Source organism: Brassica napus, chromosome C7, assembly GCF_020379485.1.
Source record: "Brassica napus cultivar Da-Ae chromosome C7, Da-Ae, whole genome shotgun sequence".
NCBI lineage: Eukaryota > Viridiplantae > Streptophyta > Magnoliopsida > Brassicales > Brassicaceae > Brassica > Brassica napus.
In genome coordinates this window covers 16,469,351-16,486,991 of record NC_063450.1, presented here as the reverse complement: position 1 = coordinate 16,486,991, position 17,641 = coordinate 16,469,351, and the positions used below count along the sequence as shown (strand labels likewise).

The 17,641-nt window shown below is 34.1% G+C and overlaps 1 pseudogene; it reads left to right on the top strand.

The window, feature by feature from the left end:
* Positions 1-12,575: 12,575 nt before the first annotated feature.
* On the top strand, positions 12,576-13,903 carry LOC106378200 (annotated as a pseudogene).
* The last annotated feature ends 3,738 nt before the right edge of the window (positions 13,904-17,641 follow it).

Here is a 17,641-nt window from a genome sequence, read left to right as displayed (position 1 = left end):
TGGGAAATTTTCTCGAAAGTCTTCTAAAATATAATGCGCTAGAAGTCTAGAAGACTTCGTTCCAGACGATTTCTAGGAAGTCTTCCAGATGACTTCTAGGAAGTCTTCCAGATGACTTCAAAAATGTCTTCCAGACGACTTTCAGATAGTCTTCCAGAAGACCAAGAAGTCTTCCAGAAGACCAAGAAGTCTTCTGACGGAGTCTTCTTCCATATCAAGTGGAGTCTAAGCTTGTCTTCGTAGAGGAATGATCTATAATAGTTTTGTTTGTGGTATGTTTTGTGATTTGCATGTGTACTCCTTTAGTTGTGGTTTTTTTTTGGAAATTTGAAGAGATATTAATGAAAACTTTTGGTAAATATGTTCAATTTCCACAATATTATTTTGCCAAAATTACTTGACATAGTTGAAGTTATTGATACAACTTCAATAGCAAAACACAATAACACAAAAAAAATAATCAAATTTATTACAACTAAGGGAGAAAAATTCTCAAGAAAACTTTGTCAAATTCACAAAAGATAAAACATTACATAAGTTCAAAGATAGAACACTTTCATTAGATACATAAGTAAAAAGTATATCTTATGATCTAAGAAGACACATTAAACCATGTTACTTGATATTCTTGAAGTTACTTAACACTTTTGAAAATTAAATAAGCATATCTTAAAGTTACTTAACAAATTTCCAAAAACTAACGTAGAAGACTTCCTTCTCAATTAGCTAGAAACTTTACTAAGCATAAATGTTGGTAACCTCATAAATATCACCAATTAAGTTATAAATTTCATTCCGTAGCCCCAATATTCACTAATATACATGAATTAAAAAAAAACTTAAAAAGTCTTTATTAGTTTTTAGAGAAAATGAAAGTTTATTAAACATTGACGCAGACGACTTCCACGGAGGTCGTCTGGTAGACTTCTAGAGGTCGTCTGGTAGACTTCTAGGAAGTCGTCCATTTAGGTTAGTTTTGCAATTGATTTTTAACCTAGACGACTAACATGGAAGTCGTCCATCTTTGTTTGTTAAAAAAAAAATTCGAGACGACTTCCATGTAAGTCGTATAGGGAAAACGGGTTAGTTTTCAATTTGACCGGATTGTGACAGAAATTTGACTTTTCCTGGACGACTTACACTTATGTCGTCCAGAAGAAAATTATAAAATCAATATTTTGTTATACCTAGACGACTTCCATGTAAGTCGTCCCAGGTTAGGTTTGCAATTGAAAAATAAAACAAAATTTTTTTTTTCTAGACGACTTACACGGAAGTCGTACGTCCGACGACTTATATGAAAGTCGTCCAAGATAAGCAAGGTTAGACCAGAATCTCGGAATAAAATCATGGACGACTTTCGTGTAAGTTGTCTTATGGACGATTTCCTTGTAAGTCGTCTAGACAAAAATAATTTTTATTTGTTTTATTTTTCAATTGCAAAACTAACCTGAGGCGACTTACATGGAAGTCGTCTAGGTATAACAAAGTATTGTTTTTTTTTTAATTTTCTACGGGACGACTTACACGTAAGTCGTCCAGAAAAAGTCAAAATTTTGACACAATCCGCTTAAATGCAAAACTAACCCGTTTACCTTAGACGACTTACGTGGAAGTCGTCTCGAATTTTTTTTAACAAACAAAGATGGACGACTTCCATGTAAGTCGTCTAAAAAAACACATTTAAAAGTCAATTGCAAAACTAACCTCCGCATTGACCAGAAGACTTCCATGTAAGTCGTCTATAGCCAGACGACTTACGTGGAAGTCGTCTAGACGAACAGATCTGGAAAAAAAAACTAATTTCATAGTTTCAACCAATGAGATAACTTGTTTAGCACACAAAAATCTTCTCCAAGCACCCAAAAGTCTTCTCCAAGCACCCAAAATCTCAAACAAAAGTGACCCACCAAGAATCGTAAGCTTTAATGGCTCTATGAACCATAAAATTTTTAGAATCAAAATATTGGGTTTTTTTGGATGAATACATAGAGAAAGTGAAAGAGGTGTTGTTTTCAGTTCATAAGAATTGAGAAAAAGAGTGTAAATTGATTTGAGGTGCATTAAGCGCTTCAAATTGGTTGTACATGGTGGTTGGTGTATTGATGGCAATGACAATCTTGTAAATACTTGAAGATGATGAGGATGAGAGAGTAAAAATGCTATTTTCGAAAGAAAAAAAAACTAATACCATTTTCGTGAATAATATGAACTTGTGGGGTGAATAAGAAAAAAGAAAAATCCAAAAAAAAACATGGGTTAGTTTTAGATTTCACTTTTGAATTTTGAGTTAATTTGCAAATAGCCATTAATTCTTTTAATAATCAACAGTAAATTTAATAGGATAACTATATAACAAGAAGTGACAAATGCATATGATGGTTTGAAACATTAACTAAATTACAACATGTAAACAATAAAATTATTTTATTTGAAATAGCCATATGACATTTAAATATGTGATTAACATTAAAAATATACCATTAACAACGTAAAACAAAAAAAAAAAATATATATATATATATATAATTGAAACAAACATCTGCGCGGCTGCGCGGACAGAAGTCTAGTTTTAACTATTAATTGGGCAACTTGGTTATTGTACACATGTGGGCTTTAGGATGCTATGAGTTCGAGTTCTTCTCTCTTCTATTCCACAGTTTTTGTTTTCTTGCAGCCCCCATAATTTTAGAACTGGTTCTGATTATATCAATACTACTAAAAAATAAGCATTTTTTATCTACTTACAAATAGTCTAGATTGGACAATTACATTAATTTAATTTCATATTATTTCTCCTCCAACTAACTTAGTTATTATTAAATATATACAATATCTAACCTATTATTATAATATTTTCAAAATAAGATATCTAAAAGATTCTTAAGTATCATTTTCTAAGATTATACTTAATAATATTTTTAATAGTTTATATTTAAATGTAAATATATATCTATATATATTTTTGATATTTAATTTTAAATAGTAAAATTCGTAACAAATATTATATATTATTATAAATGAATATTAACTCTTTTTTATTTATAGAATAAGAAACAAAAATTCTATTATATTTATATATACATAATTCATACTCATAATCAAATTGGTCGACCAATTAATAAATATAAAGTTACTTAATCTTTCTATTAAATATTTTCTAAATTTTAAAATTCAAAATAATTACATATACAGAAAACATATATTCATAAATTTTAAAAACTACTTCAACTTATAAAAGTAAGATATTTTAAAAAATAAATATTTTAATTTACTTATTTTAATTAGAATATCAAAATATTTAAAAATTAAAATATATTTGAATTTGTTAAAATTACACTACTAAATTTAGTTGGTATTAATATATATATAAACATAATCATTTTGAAAATTTACGGGAAAAATTGTTGGACCTATTCATTAATAACTTAACATGTTTTATTTCATATTTAATTTAACTAATCAAACTATAAGCCAAGTTAAAATAGAAATAATATTATAGAAATTAACATATGTTCCTAAAAAATCTTAGAATTAGTTGAAATTTTAGTGGATTTTGCATTTTATATATAAAGATAATTTAGGTAGTTAAATTAAAATTCGCAAAATCATGAAAAGCAATTTATGAATTGATATGTATAATCATATACTATATCATGTAACCATGAATAGACCAATCGTTCTATTTTTTTCTTAACTTGAGTTTATCATGTCCGGTATAAAACACAATGATTACGTAACACTTGAATGTGAGAAGCCTTAAAAAAAGACACATAAACATGAGAGCATTTTTTTTCAAACCTAAGAGAATTATGAGATATGTTTTTTTTTTGTATTATGAATAGATTGGTATTTTCTATAACTATATTAGGTCACACACAATTCTATTCATTATTGAATGAAAATATTTTAACAGTTTTAACCTCATGTCATAAACTCATATATCTTATATACACCAGTAAAGCATTAAATTTATATACATATATATATTTATAAGTTTATAGAATATAAAATTAATAGAATTGATATTAGTATATTTTAGGTCACTTCAAATATTTATTTAGTTTTTAGAATGATTCTCTTTTAGTATAACATTTGTTTAATTTACCCTTAATACCTGGGACCTGGTGTTTTACGGATGAATCATGGAAAGAACATAATTTGTTTCGGTACAAGGGGTACAACACGCTACCGGATTTCAAGGGACTAATGGGAGCTAGGAACACAAGAACAAGTCTTTCGCCTCTACACTCGGAGGTGGAAGCCCTCATATAGGAAATGGAAAGCATGAGAAACTTACGTTAATATCATGTTACTTTTGCGACGGATTGTATCCAATTGGTGAAGATGGTTTCAGCACCAGAGGATTGACCAGAATTTGCGAATCATTTGGACGGCATCAAGATTCTTCAAGAAAGTTTTACTCACTCAGAGATCATTCACATCTCTTGAACGATGAATACAAATGCGAACAATCTGGCGCAGAGTTCCAGGAAACAAACGTCTTTTGTTGTTCATATGGATGCAGAGTTTTGGTTTGCAGAGTCTACATAAAGTCTATTTAAGTTAATGATAAATTTGATTAAAAAATCGCAAATCAAATAGTTTATTGAAATTTATATATTATTAAAAAGTATATCATCTTTTTATAAAAATATATCATCAGTTTATATAAGTTTTTATCAGGACAACCTATCAGATCGCAGATTAATGATGGGCGTTTGAGTTTTTACCAAATTTTATTAGATTTTACTTTTCACATTTTAACTAAATCCGAACCGGATTATACATAGATAATTGAGTTTACTTGTTTAACCACGGATCTAGGTCGTGTACAAAAACACTAACAAAAACTATTACCAACCCTACAAATCAGTACTAAGTAAATCTAATGTCTCATTAACTTAACAAATATAACTCTTATAAAATATACTCAAAATATAAAGATGACGTTGTAAAAGAAAAGTGTACATAAAAGATATTAAATTATAAATATGTTGAGAAAAATCTAACAAAATCTTACTAAAACTTTTAAATATTTTTTAAATTAATAAATTGAATAATTTCGTAATTAGTATTATAAATTAATTTTAAATAAAAATATATTACCAAACAAAAGAAAAGAAAATTATATGATATCTCTATAAATTTTATAATTATTGTCTATATTATATTAAAATAGAAGTAATATATGAATTAAATATGACAATTATATTAAATTGGTAAATTATTATATTTTTGAAAATAATTTCATTTAAATAAATAAATAAAATAGTATTCAGCATTTAAAAAGAATAAATTAGTATCCACCATTTAAAAAGATTAAAATATCATTCACCATTTAAAAGGATTACAATTTGTAAATTATGTAATATTTTTATACAAAAAATAAAATTGTTAATATATGTTAAAGTTTTATATCTAAAACTATATATTATATATTTATTTATTTATTTTAAAATTACAAAAATAAATTATCTAAAAATGATTATATAGAAAATATAATAGAATATAGCTAACATTTACTTTAACTGCTATTTATTAAAATATGCTATTTGAAAATTTTAAATTTTTTAATTCATTTAAGATACTGAAAGTAAATTAATTTTAATTATAAATTTAACGTTTATTTTTTATCATGACAAAATATGATGAAAAAGTTATAAAGAATCTCATCAAAATTTTCAGCTTTTTATATAAAATAATGCATTAGTTTAGTAACAAAAAAATTAAAGTATACTAGAGTTTAGGAGGAAAATTTTACTAAAGTTTTTGATGCTACCTTTCCGGGTTGGAGTTGTTTACATAACTACTCCGGTCATCGGTTAGGAAGGATATGGGTTTGTTGGTCTGAAAATTAATCATATCAGTTGTTTTCATATATTAATCATTAAATTAATACAGTAATACTTGGAGTATACTTTTAAACGTGCAACTAGTGGTAGAAGGAAAAATCCTTTACAATTTGCAAATAAGAAAAAATATCCACCATATAAATTGAATAAAAGAAACATTGATAGTAGAACACAAAAGATTAATGCCATTTCTCAAAAAAGAACAAAAAAAGATTACGTAGGTAATTCCAAATTCTAACAAATTAAATTTAAAAATTGCATGCATACAACATATTGAATGGTGGAGAAAAGTGAATCAATATTGAAGTTTCTTTTGTAAGTGTAACACGTGCCCTAGCTATGTGGTCCTCGCTATTTGCTATTTTGTTTCGAGTTCCCACCTCTCTGGGATGATTTTTTCAATTGATTCTTCAAACACCTAAAGCGGAGATTGATATCTTTTTTTTTTTAAACCAGGCTTGATTGATGTCTATTTTGAACACCTTTTTGTATTTTATAGATATAATGTTTTCAATGTCTATATAGAAACCAGTTGCACCTGGCACATTAAAAGAAATTAGTTTGTATTTTTGAAAGGGAGGGAGTTGTCTGTTGTATTCACCAGATTTGCAGTCATAAACGGGTTCCATAAACCATCAACAGTAATTATTATGCTTGAAAAAGAGGGACCAAAAAGTAAAATAAAAGATATTTGAAGTAAATAAAATTAATATTGTGTAAATACAAAGAAAAAAGGTCCAAAAAAGTTAAATTCTCTTCAATTTATTCTTCTCAAAATAATAAAGGTGTTATAAAAATAATGAAAAAGTCTATTTTTATTCATAACATAAAGGTTACTTATATAAGAGATTACACCGTCATACATAAAATGGAAAGATTACAAATCATAATTTCTTGGTTATGAGCCATCCACAATCTGGTTCATAACACTCCCCCTTGAATGCCATAACCATTTAAAGCTTGTAATGTGCTTTAATGTTGCCTCATTAAAACCTTACCAGGAAAACCCAATTGGGACAAAGCCATGGTGAAGGAAAAATAGTAAAACACACATTACTCCCTCTGATTTGGACATTACTGAAGGTTTCTTGGACCTCTCCAATTTTCTGCAATCCGTGGGTGATGAAGATCTTGGGCAGAATATGCTTCGTCCTCGAACATGATAGTTGGTTCTTCTTTACCATCGGCCATGCCACAATCTGATCGACCATATTGAGTCATCAACCTCAAATACACACACACGAAATCTTGGATGATGTTTCTGTGATATGTGTGTACCACCATATGTAAAACATAACCTGTCTGAAAATAAATCAACAAAACCAAATAATCTCTCTTTGAGCTTGTTAGTATAAAATAAACCAAAATCAAAGGCTTCTTCATCGTCCTTCTTATGGACCAATCAGATAAGTGTCTAAAACAAGACTTTTGCATCGTCCATCTCAGGACTAAATGGACTTCTTTATCGTCCACCTTTGGACTGAATAGATCAGTGTCCAAAACAAGTGATCTCACGCCCATGTACTAGATAATGGGTGAGACTGGTCCATATTAAATCTCTTGAGTACCCTTTTCTGTATATACTATTTGATGCACAAAGATTTCATTGTTAATGTATTCAAGCTGTAATCCCAAACAAAACTTTGTTTTCCAAGATCTTTCATCTCAAACTCTTTCTTGAGATATTCAACTGTTTGAGAAATTGTATCCAGAGGTTCCTAGGATATTCAGATCATATACTTTGATGATTATCAATATTGTTCTCGAGAACTTGTTGTACTTTCAGCTCAATACCCTCTAATACTTTCATTATCCAGTAGACCATATAAATATGCAGTCACTACATCAATTTGCTGCAAGTCTAATTTTCTCTCTTATATAGCCAGACTTATGAGAAATCTAAAAGTAGTTGCATCAACCACATGGGAGTATGTCTCCTCATAATCTATTACTGGTCTTTGTGAGAATCCTTGTGCAACATCAGCTTTATATCTCACGATTTCTATTCCTCACAAGACCCATTTATATTCACTGGTTTTAACATCATATGGCGTCTTAATCATATGGCCAAATACGCCTTTCTTCCTTAAACTATTTAACCCCACGTTTCCATTCAATCCAATCTGTTCTACGAGTGCGCACTCTTATATTGACGTGGGTTCATGATCCTCGCTTATATTCATAAATTCAAGTGCTACCTTGTATGCAAATAAATCATCTTATGTCAACATTCCTTATTGGTTCCATTATGTTCCAGACATGATATAATCGATTGAGATTCATTATTATCAGGACCTTTAATACTTTGCAGCTTGGCGTCCCAAGCTACATTGTTTGGTACCTGTACCTTAGAGCCGCCCGACCTTATCTCCATGTCTGGGATGGTTTCCTTAGTAACCTCGGATTTGGATTTTGATTATCATTCTCTGCACCTTTCTTTTGTTTCCGAGGATTCTTATCTTTTGGAACCTATTTGGTCTACCACGTTTCATACGTTGTCTAGACTCTGTAGCAACTTGACTGTGTCTCTTCTTGGACATCAAATTCGTTGGTGCTTTACAAGCTGGTTTATATATGACTTAGTCATTCTTTTTCGGATCAGCAAATGTGTCTGGCATTTGATTAGCTAGCTTTGTAAATGTATAATCTTTGGACGTCTATTTCACATTCTTAAGTCCGAGGATCTTGCCAAGACATTGATGGTTGATTCCATTCTATTTCTTTTACCATTCTTTTACCAGCTTTATTATTTTTTTTCTCCTCCTGGTCTTAAAATAATATGTGTTCCTGGCCTCAAATATAATCACCCATAGTTGGCTCAAAGTACTTTATTATTGTGGGAGAATCATATCCAGCATATATCCCCATCCTCCTTTTGAGGTCCCATCTTAGTTCTCTGTGGTGGAGCAATAAGTACATAGACATCACATCCAAATGTCTTATGATGGAGTATGTCTGGCTCTTGACCCGTTAATAATTGTGATAGGGGTTATCTATGCTCACTAAATGGCCTGATGCGTATTAACTTAGGTGCATGTAAATTTCGTGTGTCCCAAGCTGTGAATGGGAGTTTTGACCTCATAAGTTATGGTCTATTAATCAACTATTTGTGTTTTAAAAGATTTCGGTCAAGCCGTTCTTGGTATGGACATTATCACAGAATTGTCAACACTTACCCCCATGGACATACCATAATCATTTAAACGCTTGGGACATGTATTCACCAGTATTATCTAGATATATATTCTTTATTTATGAAAAATGGGCTCGTAGCCGTTTTACTGGTGATGGCCTAATGAGTTTCCCTTGTGTACATGCTACACACGTGAGATTCTTTGGGACAAATCTTCTTATCTTTTAATGTGTGCCTTTTGAATATCAATTTTCGCATCATATTTGGACCAGGATGGCCAATCCGGCCGTGCCTTAAAATGTATATTTTCGCAGGCTTTTAGCCTCTATCATACTGATCTATGCATAGTCTAGGTCAGGAGAGAATGCAGGTATAGTCTTTAGGACTTATTATGGCCTTGGGCGATTTTATACGTATATCTGAAGGAACTCTTTGTTTCTTTAGCCCATTGTTTCAATATGGAAACCATTCATTCTTATATCTTTATAACTCAATAGGCAGCTCTTGCTCTTAGAGCTGGGTGAATATAAGACATCACTGATTTCTAGATGCATACCGTTAGGCAATAATATATTAGCCCAGCAATAGTCTTCTTTCAGACTAGCGATACCTGCTTTAGTACTTATATTGGCGTTTTTCAGTGTACTCATATAGAAAAATCATTCATTCATTTAATCTAAGAAGACAATGTAATAGAAATAAATTCAAGGAGATAAAAATCAGAGAAAGCATACAAGCAAAGCAATCACACAAGTTTGATGTCGAATTCAGATTATCAACTTGATTCTTTTAGGCAATCATAAGTCTCATATTCCATAAGATCATCTTGATCATGTTCGAAATTATTTTCACCATCTTTATAGACCAAGTGGGTTTCATGATTCTTCCCTTTCATACTCTTTTTGATATAGGTCACAAAAATGTTTGGGAGTCCTTCATATCTTAGCCCAATGATTCTCCATTCCACATATATGGCACATTGATTTGGTCGAGCTTTGTGGTTTAAAGGATATACCACGGCCACTGCCTTGACCATGGCTCAAATTGGGTTGATACCCACGGCCTCTGCCATAGTGATTCCCACGGCCAAATGTGTTATAGTGGCCATGGCCACGTCCTTTACACCCTCCACGGCCATGACCGCGTGGTCTATCATTCTGGACGTGGTTACCTTTTTTTTCCTTCTGCGGCCTTATTGGTATCAGGTAATGAGGTTAATCCAGGAGGTCTCAATTCACTGTTTCTCATCAGTAATCCATTATTTTGTCCAGCTAGCAATAGACTCATTCACGGACATATAGTCCTAGATTCTGGGATTCCTCCAATCAAATAGGGCCTTTGGTAATAACACCGTTCTTTGGTGATCATATCTCGATTTTTAACTCTGTCCAAAGGTTTAGAGGATTCTCTATAGTCAGATAGTGATCTTTGAGACTCTTAATAAGATGATGGCTAATAATTAATATTGCCCTGTATCAATCTTTCTCATTGGCATTATTGCCTTCTATGATACATTCACCAAGTCTTTTTGACTTTAGGATAATCTTTGTATCCAATGCCCACTGTAAATAATTATCTCCAGAGAGATTTATGGCAGCAAAATCTAGGTTGGTTTTCGACATCTCAAATCATATATCACTCAATATTTAGGTATAATTTTCATGCGGCCTTACTCTTAAAAACAATCAATTCGGATTTCAATCTTGTGAGGACAATGAGACTATCAATCTTAAAGGCATTTAATCAATCAGTCAATTTCTAGCAAGTCTCAGCAATACTATTTCTATGTGCTCATAATATTATGGTTTATCAAGACTAGCAAAAACGGATTCAATTAATCATGCAATTAGGGTTTAACAATCAATGGATTTTAGCAAGACTAGTAAAAAAATTTATTAATCACTCAATCAGTTTCAAGGCTGATTTTAGCAATACTAGAATATAGATTTCAAGCATGAATTTCAATGAATCAGTTTCAAGGCTGATTGGTATTTAGCATAAACCATGTGTAAATAATTTATCTAGTATCCGAATTTATCAAACCTCAAAAACATATAATCAGATCAATCAATTTAATCGAACTTAGCATACAATCTTAAACCTCAAGACATTAGATTTTATCATGAATTTATCAACCTAGCATACGGATTCTCAATTCTCAAAGACATCCAATCAAATCAATATAACCTATCATACGGATTATTTAGGGTTTCTATTTAAAATATATCAGATTACAAAACTATCAATCATATCAGATGATATTAAACCTCAAGAATCATGCAATCAGATCATTCGGATTTTAAACAAGTAAACCTCAGTCAATCTATCAACCTATCAGATTATATAAGCAAAGCAAGCTAGCAACCTATCGGATTCAATCAATGTTTTAATAGGCTGGTCAGTTTAAACAATTTTAAATCAGATGACCAATTAACCAAGGAGGATGAGAAAATAAATCTACCAATTTAACGGTCAAACAATTCTAGCAACATAGCATTAGATTCAATCAGATTTTAAAACCTCAGTGATCAAAACCGAAAACAGTTTTGACTTCAAAATATTCGATTAGGGTTTTAATATGTGATTTGATAATTATAGTATAATTAATTCTGATACTTATATTATTTTGGGTTTATAGATATAGGGTTAGGGTTTATCGGATTTTAACTTGTAAAAATCGATTTGGAGTTTTAATCATGTAGGAACATGATTTAGGGTTTGGGGTATCGAACTTTTAGAGCTTCGATTTACTCAATTAGGATTTTTGATCTATTACCCTATGGTTTTGATTCATAAAGATTAGGGTTTTAGGGTTTCATTCTTTATCAATCAATCCATGTTCGATTATGGGTTCTTAGGTTTTGAATTACCTTTTAAACTTAGATGATTGTTGAATCGGACCACCAAAGGAGTTGAGCCGCGAGCTGGACACGAACGGGACACGAGCTGGACACGAACGGGACGCGAACTGGAATGGATCGAGTCGCTTCTATCGGGTCGCGGACGTCCTTTGTTGCTTGATCGGAAACGCCTTTATCGTCGGACGCGAGCTGTCTGATGCTGTCGCGAACGAGGAAGAGGTCGCGTGTTGGAGCTGCTCTCGGGTCGCGAACTTCTGAGCTAGGATCAGGAACGCCTTGGGCTGAAGCTGATCGGGGACGCGAGCTAGAACATATGCGGGAACAAGAGACGCGATCGGGGTTTAGGGTTCGTCGAATCGCCTGCTTGGGTTAGGGTTTTAGGGTTTTTCTATTTGGGTATTAGCTTAGGGATTTAGAGTTTCGTGTTGATAACGTGTTATAAAAGTAATGGAAAAGTCTATCTTTATTCATAACATAGAAGTTCCTTATATACGAGATTACACCGTCATAAATAAATGAAAAGATTACAAATCATAATTTCTTGGTTATGAGCCATCCACGATCTGGTTCATCATAAAAGCGAAAGATTTTTGTTTATTTCCTTTTTTTTTTGTTTTTGTTTGGTCACGAAACGGAAAGAATTGTAGAGTATATATACTCTACAAGAATGTCCCTATAAAAGCATAAACTGTAATCACCGTTCTCTTAACAGAAAGAAAGAGGACAATGACGATGTCGCAACTTCTTCAGATAAATTGGTAGAGGAAGAGATACTATGTCGAGTTCCGGCCACATCTCTAAAACGTTTACGAGCTACCTGCAAACAATGGAACGGTTTATTCAACAATAGGAGATTTGCAAAAATTCACTTTGATAAATCCGCAAAGCAATTTCTGTTTCTCATGTTAAAGAATGAGTATAGGATTCGCTCGTTGAGCGTGGAGCTTAAAGGTGAGCTTGGCCTACTAGATCCGCTTCATTCAGTTCAATTCAAGATAACTCATGTCTTTCACTGCGATGGCTTGTTGTTATGCACCTATGAAGGGTACCATAGACTTGTGGTTTGGAACCCATGTACCGGTCAAACCAAGTGGCTCAACCATCCTGTAAGTCGTTACAAGGGTTACATAACTTACACTCCTGGAGGTAACATAACTTACACTCTTGGATGCTACCAAGACAAGAAATCTCACAATAGTAGCTACAAAATATTGAGACTCGTGGAATGGGAGAAGAACCAAAGATTCGAAATCTATGAGATAAAATCTGATTCATGGAGGATTCTTGACGTCACTCCAGACTGCATATTAATGTATAATCATTCCAGCGTGTCTTTGAAGGGAAAGACCTACTGGTTTGCTTTGGATGAAAAAGAGTTAGATCCCATCGTACTCTTAGTCAGTTTTGATTATACAACAGAGAGATTTGCACGCGTGTGCCTTCCTAATCCGTATGGCATTTATAGAATAATGTCTCTATCGGTTGTTAGAGAAGAGAAGCTTTCGGTTTTATTACGACGCAGGGATGCATTAGAGTCAGAGATAGAGATATGGGTAAGCAATCCGATTGATGAGCACAAGGTGGTTTCGTGGAGCAAGATATTAGTAGGGGATGAGCCTAGGCTTGGCCTTTGCCGCGGGACAAGTTTCTTGGTGGACGAGGAGAAGAAAATTGCCTTGTGTTGTGATAGGGGGATATGTAACCAAGACACGACCAAGGACTACTTCTTCCTATACATTATTGGGGAGGATAACGAACTCACACAAGGGGATTTCAGAGCATCTTCTACATGGCAGTTACATTCGCCACTTTTGTTCAATTATGTTCCAAGTTTGGTTCAAATCCAGTGATCTGGAAGGCAAGAGAAAACAGAGGTGACTGAAAAAGCTACATATATATTAATTAATTTGATCTTTTTGTTTTTTTTTTTGAACTCTGAGACTTCATTGAATTGACAAAGAAAAAAAAACTGAGTATCCAAAGAAACAAACCCATGAAAAACAGGGCAGAGATAAGGAAGTAAATAACAGACTCAATCCCTCGTCTTTGCTTTTTTCTGGGTCAATATAAAAAAATTCAAGTCATGCTATGTAGTAAAGATCTACACATAAAAAAGACGGGATAGTTAATGTGATCTCCCTTTTCTAGCATATTCGATAATGGTTCAATTTTTCAAAGCAGCTATCATTTCAGACAACTTGGGGAGTCAGTGATCACAGAAAGCTTCTCCTTCTTAAAGGTAAAGCGGCAATAGCACTCATTATCGATTTGGTCACTCCAGTATCCTTACCAGTGAGTGCACCGAGATGTTGTGGTCATAAGAACACATAACGTGTAAATGCTTAAGAGTTAAGTCTATTTAAATCAAACTCTAACCTGAATGTATTCCTGTTGGATGCGTTCAAACCTAAGTTCAAGAAAATTCAGTGTACAAATTGCATGAGACACGCTAAGAACATACAAACTGTCCTTTCCAAGGTCACATGTAGTTTATCACTTCCAAGGCCACACCTTAGATGACTTAATTACTGAAACTCAGAGTGACTAAAAAGAACATTTGTATGTTTCTTGAAGTTTCATGGTTAGATAATAGGGACTTGAGATATCTAAACACACACGCCAAAACCAAGTTTTATACTTGTAGAAGCCGGAAAACCGGACCGATGTAAACGATATAATAAAAGCGAAGTTAAGGAAATAGACGAATATATAAAAAACGAATACGAGGACGATAAGAAACCGTATTCGCAAATAGACATGGAAGCGAGATATGATCTCTTTCCTTAACTCAAAATATTCGCTCCGTTAGTGAGACGGGACTGTACGAATATAGAGTCCCAGGATACAACCATGGCAGACGAATCACGCCTCACTCGTGATCGCCCTATCGAACTATAAACTCTACGAAACACTCTCGCAATATAGACTTACGCAGAGGGATTTTTTGCTGTTGGATTTCGATCAGGGAAAAAAAAATTCTCAAATGAAGGAAGAGGAGAGACGATATTTTAAAGAGCCGGAGAAGACCCACTTCCCGCAACAGCTGCTGCACGTGGGCGAGAATCTCGCGGAGATCGAGGGAAGTTGAGTTCCGAAACTTCTTCCTCAAGACTCTCTCTTATCTCGTTTTAAATTTTCGAGAGGATAACATGCATGACGTTTTTTTTATTTTTTAGACAAACTACTTGTCGTTTTAAATAAAATTGTATGCTGTTTTTTCCCGAAATAACTGGCAAAACGTTGAGCTTAACTTGGTCCAAAAAGAATAGTTCTTATCGGGCCAAAGGCCCTCCACCCAAGCCCAAGCCCAAGCCCAAGCCCAAGCCCACGCCCACGCCCACGCCCACGCCCACGCCCACGCCCACGCCCACGCCCACGCCCACGCCCAAGCTGTTTAACCTCTCATGTCATGAAGACATATATATACTCCTCAAAATCAACTCTCCCAACCAATGTGGGATGTTGTTAACTTCATTTCATTAAAGCCAACAAGAATTTTTGTAAGAACCCATAGGCCCATTTCATTTTCACATTTTGCCATATATTATTTGAGCCATTAGGCTTAATAATTAGGCCCAACAATACTATGATGGTTTGGACTAAAACAGAGTCAAGCATTCAAATATAGAGGTTGGCTGAATACTACTCGACCACACCTAAACCCGATTGGTATGATAATTATAGGGATATATCGGTCAGCAAGGGGCTATTGTATGACATCTATCTTCGAGACCATGAAAGCATATTCCCTAGATGATGGTTTAACAGAAGAAGCTCTGGTCACCAAGCTACGCACCCGTCGCTGTCATCATCTTTTCTTACACGCATCATAGAGACACAAATGTAAGGTTTTGGGCTTCAGATATTCTACCTGGGCCAACGACAGCATCACTCCTATGGGCCAAGACAAGGACGCATGCCCATCTCCTGTGTACCCCGTGTACCTTGCTAACACATATATAACGAGATGTTAATATGTTGTTAGGTCGAGCAGTCTAAGGAAACACACAGAACCTTTACGGCAGCAAGGATCAGATCAATCAGCAATAAGCAAGAGGAAGGAGACAACAATACAAGATAAATAGCTTAGACCTAAGTCTATTTGATCTAAGGGCTTTGTTGTATTCTCTAGCTTGGAGTATTTGGTTCTTTGTAAACAAACTATCTAGGACACTGATTTGGTGTTGCTAGAGTCTCTTTGATCTAGTGGAGTTTGGGAGCAGAAGTTCTCCCACGAGACGTACCACGCCTAGGGCCGGGAACTCATTAAATTGACTGTGTCATTGCTTTCAGTTTAAAACCTAGATCTAAGACTAACTTGGAACCTAAGTAACCTAAGTTAAATTATCTTACAACTGGTATCAGAGCTTCCGGGTTATTAAGGCTACTTAGGAGAGAGAGACAGGGTCATATCCATTACCTGTTCAATGGTGACTTCGAAGGAACGTGTGGATATTGACAGGTTCGAGGGTGATGGTGATTTCGCCCTATGAAAGGTGAGGATGCTTGCTCATTTTGGAGTGCTTGGACTTAAATCCATTCTCACTGACACGAAGCTTCTAAAGGAGGGATCAGACGCAAAGGATGAACCCGAGTCTGCCATGAAGGACTCGGGAAAGGGACTTGCTGGAATTGTTGACCCTGCACCTGCGATAGACCCTGCAAAATTTGAGAAATCAGAAAAAGCCAAAGACCTGATTGTGCTGAATGTTGGGAATAAGGTACTAAGAAAAATTCAACATTGTGAGACTGCTGCTGCAATGTGGAGTACACTGAACATTCTCTACACAGAGACTTCCCTACCCAAGAGGATTTATCTACAGCTCATGTTCTACACTTTCAAGATGGTTGACTCAAAATCTATTGATGAGAATGTTGATGACTTCCTAAAGCTTGTAGCAGACTTAAACAATCTGCAAGTTGAAGTATCAGAGGAAGTTCAAGCTATTTTACTGCTAAGTTCTCTACCTGCTAAGTATGATCAACTCAAGGAGACTCTCAAGTATGGGAGAGACACACTGAGCCTAGCTGAGGTTACTGGTGCTGCAAAGTCTAAAGAAAGAGAGTTGATCGAGAGTGGCAAGTTCACCAGGTTAGGTGGAGAAGGTCTGCTTGTAGACAGAGGCAGATCATAGCAAAGATCCGGAAAGGGCAATGGAAAGACATACAAAGGTAGATCCCAGAGTCGACATGGGAGATCTAAGTCTCGTTCCAGGAACAACAAAAACACCAAGGGATGTTTTGTATGTGGAAAGGAGGGTCATTGGAAGCATGATTGCCCTGACAGGAGAAGAGGCAAAGCAACCTCTAATACTCACAGTCAGCACACAATACACTAAGGACGAGTGGGTGATGGACTCAGGATGTTCGTTTCATATCACACCTGATAAGAGCTTCTTATTTGATTTGGAAGAATTTAAGGGAGGCAAAGTGTTGATGGCAAACAACACTCACAACAACATTCAGGGAATTGAGAAAATTAAAATTCTAAATCCAGACGGTTCGTTGGTTATCTTAACAGGAGTTAGATACATGCCAGGCATGAGCAGAAATTTAATTTCTTATGGAATGTTGGAAACAGCTGGATGTCGATATGAAGGAAGAGACCTTACAGTTAATTTCTACAAGGATGATAAAAGGGTTCTGTCTGGAAGGTATCATCTGGGACTATATTATCTTCAAGGAACAGTCTTAAGAGGAGAAGCTAATCTATCTAGAGCAGAGAAGAATATGACTAATGTTTGGCATTCACACCTCGGTCATATGAGTCTTAATAACATGTCAGAACTTGT